Consider the following 4,121-nt stretch of genomic DNA (forward strand, 5'->3'; position numbering starts at 1 on the left):
TAATATTTTAATCACATATATGCCGACGCTTTGCACACATCTATACATGTAACATTGATGATTAACATTTCCCGCAGCTTGAAGAGAACGAATGCCTCCTAATTGAAAAGATGGCGGCTCACGCGTCACTCACGAGTTGGTGCGTGTCTATGTGAACTTTTATTAGCAACCGCGCTATCACGGTGGATCCGAACCGGTATTTTCGCACGTTTGACCGGTCAACGAGTCTGCCAGCCCCGCAGTATTTCGCTCATCTGTCCAGCTCGGATCGTGTGCCCGAATTTCACTCGGAAAATTAATCATGTCTCATAAAATGCTGACTACGACGGCGGACTTCTTAAGCGCATGTTTATAGACACCTATAAAAATGTCATGAACGATATAATCACGTTCATCGGATATTTAGGTAATGAATGATGGATAATTAATTAAGGTGATGCGCTAGTCCATACCCCTTACCTTGGTGTAATTTCCCGCGGATTTTCTAGTTATCTATTTTTGTTTGTAGTGAAACATTTACTCCGTCTTATTTGTGAAAATTCGCAAATTTTTGTCGAGTTATTTCTGTGTGGCAGAGTGCACGCACCTGCCACAGTTAGATTAGTTCTCGGAGTCATGTGACCTGCACCACCGGTTCAAGAATTGTAGAGATCTGATGCGCCCGCTAAATTCCTATTGGCTTTTATAGTCAGATGGCCCCCATCTGAAATTCCGACCATTGTACGAAGATGGCAAAGTTACTGTAGCGCTCGTTTCGATCTCGCCGGAATTTCCCGGACATTGATGAAGAAAGCATTGATGTTTACATTCTTTACTTGTATGTATGTGCGTGTCTATTGAGAATCTCGCTCACAGCAGCTGTTACGTTGCCATGGTAATTCTGTTACGCGTTAATAACATGATCCATCTTTCCTTCTCTCTCTCTCTCTTTCTCTCTCACGCTGCCTCCCCTTCTCTTTCTTCTTCCCTTACTCTCCTCCCTCTCCGTTTCTCTCTCTTTCTCTCTCTCTCTCTCTCTCTTTCTTTCTGTCGCTATCTCTCTCTCACAAACACAAACACTTCCTCTATCTCTCTCTCTCTCTCTCTCTAACTTCCTCTATCTCTCTCTGTATAAGTATACACACATATATATATTGAATAAAGCCTTGATCCCGTATGGATCGCCTTGTATTTTTTATTCGCAGTCGTTACACGTTTCATTTTGATACGATGCAAAAAAACTTGCTATATACGAGCTCTATCCAATCACATAAAAATCATCTTGGTTTTTCATTTTTTTATCGCTCCCTGATGCCAGAGCACAGAGCTTGCATGTGTGGGGTAGCTATAGATGGCGCATGCGTCGTAGCTTGTATGTACACCGCGGTGTGTGTGTCTGCACCCAAAAACATCAGACACCGACACACACGGCCGAATACACGCATGCAGGGGCCCGAAGCTGCTCGCTATACGATATAATAGTAATCTATAGACGTTGTAGGGGAATAAACGGCGAGTACGTTTTACAAAATCATCGGCTGCATTTTTCTTCATTTTTCTTCCGTGCACGCACGAATATGATATACGGTAATTGGACGCGAGTGTCCTTCATAGGGTCATAGGGTCGCGTAGCTTCTTCATATAGCGTAGGGCATTGCACCCAGCGTACGTTAATAGCCTGCAGGAACCCAAGTATCTGCATATAGCGTAGGGAACCGCACTTAATCTACGTCAATACTGTATACGGTCAGACAACAACGGGCTTGCATTTCTTCGAGGGTTTCTCCATGTGAGGCTCGAAGCTATATCATCACGGACTTGTGTTTGTTCCGAGGGAGAGAGAGGGAGAGAGAGCGGGAAAGAAAGAGAGATTGTGCGAGAGAGAGAGGGAACCGATAGAAAGGAAAGGGAGAGGGGGAGAGACGTAGAAAAAGCCCGGTCAGCGGTCCAACTTCGATAGAGAGAGTCCTGAGAACGAAGATGGTCAGCGGTCAACTCTGCAGGACCACACATAGCGGTGTGAGAATTCATAGTGCTGACTTTAGTATTGACTTCACGTGGAAACAGTTTCGTCCCTGCAGAGTATTGTACAGTACCCTGGATGGAGTAGGCCTACCCGAGTTTCATTGTGCTGAAGTACTACTATATTGGCGTATTACATGCGCTAGTGGTACCAGCTGTGGCCCATACCGACGTATACCCCATTCGTATATATATTCGTATATAATATATATATATATATATATATATATTCGTATGTAATATAGATTCGTAAAGAAACAACACAAAATACTCACATTATAAATTGACAAAAAATTTAAACCGTTCAACTGAAATCTCCATCCGAAATTAAACATATCAATCCACTACTGAGTATTACTAAAACAGTAGCACCTACTAATAATATGGAAAAGAGGATTAAATTGTCTAGAATAACAAATATACCTACTAAAACCGCTGAAAAGTTATCCAATAAACATTTAAACAGTATCGACAACCATTAAAAAATTCAGCTATGCGTACAAAGCACACATGATTCAACAGTACACTCCTTTATGACTAACTACACCTAGTCAATTTTGATTCTCCTGTTGTTTATTCTAGATATTTTGCTTGTATGTGTTGTTTTGTTCTTTATAGTTTTATTGTTTTTTATACATTCAATCATTGACATGAATTGTAATATAGGCCATTTAAGTTATTCTTGATTACCATGTAAATATTCGATTACTGTACATACTGCTTACTGTACTCTGATACTGATTACTCTTGCATGTAATTATTACTTGTCAAATCTAACGCAAGTAAAGGTGTTATATATGCTTACAAATTACAATTCATTATTTTCCTATCTTATGTGACTGCTTTATATATTATTCTTGATACGTATATTTCTTTATAATTATGCTATATTTCTTTTCTAACCTATGTATGTTCAGTTTGAAAAACCGTTTTGTTTGTTTTGTTGTTTATTTTGATTAGTTTTTCATACATTTAATCATGATATTGACATAAATTTTAATATATACCGCTTAAGTTATTCTTTATTAGCATGTAAATATTCGATTACTGTACTGTACTGATTACTACATATATTTCATTTATGTGTCCAACATATTTTGTACATAACTTTATGTCTGCTGCTTGTTCTATTTCCAATTATGTTCAATTTGGTTTTTGTTTTATTGTTATCATACAAACATTTTGTTTAAATATTTCTCATCATACATCTTATTCTTATGACAGATGCCTTTTTACTTAATTAATTTCTCTAAGGGTTGGCTGACTAGATGACCGTATGGTCTTTTCGTATGATATAAGTTTTGAATCATAGGCCTAACTCGTAATGGAAATTTCCAAGAGAAATCCCTACGAGGAAATTCTTTCAAATCTCTGATGGGAAAATTTTTAATGCACGCGCACGCACACGCGACCGCGCACACGCACATGCACACACGCGCACGCGCACACACACATGCACATGCGCGAGCACGCACACACACACACACACACACACACACACACACACACACACACACACACACACACACACACACACACACACACATACACACACGCGCACACACAACGGAGGATGGGAGATGGAGGGTGGAGCATATGGGTCAAGCACCGCCATGTAATCTCCGCATGCATTTGAACATAAGTGCTGCGCAGATAAATTCTGTAAAACTCGAGCGGTTTTGCGTTAAATGTGATTTTACTGCATCCGTTTAATGTAATTTTAAGGCATCCGTTTAATGTGATTTTAAGGCATCCGTTTAATGTAATTTTAAAGCATCTGTGTCGGGGGTGCCGTCTGCATGGTTACCAGAGCAGCTAATTTCGTAAGCAGCGGTTGTCAGGCAGGTAATTGGGTATTTTAACAATCACGGTGATTAATTAGTGGTTTTAGTGTAATCGTTAAAAGATGCTAGGAAGATAGGAAGATAGGATAAATTTTGTGTCGTTCACTGAGGATGACGATAGCGCGACGATGGTGACGGGACGGCGATTGTGACAGAAAAACGATGACGATAGCGCGACGATGCCTGTAAGAGTTCGACGATATCTTTCCACCTCTCTCGTTCTCTCTCTCTCTCTCTCTCTCTCTCTCTCTCTCTCTCTCTCTCTCTCTCACTCCC

Source organism: Priapulus caudatus, unplaced genomic scaffold (genome assembly GCF_000485595.1).
Source record: "Priapulus caudatus unplaced genomic scaffold, Priapulus_caudatus-5.0.1 Scaffold1934, whole genome shotgun sequence".
Lineage (NCBI taxonomy): Eukaryota > Metazoa > Priapulida > Priapulimorpha > Priapulimorphida > Priapulidae > Priapulus > Priapulus caudatus.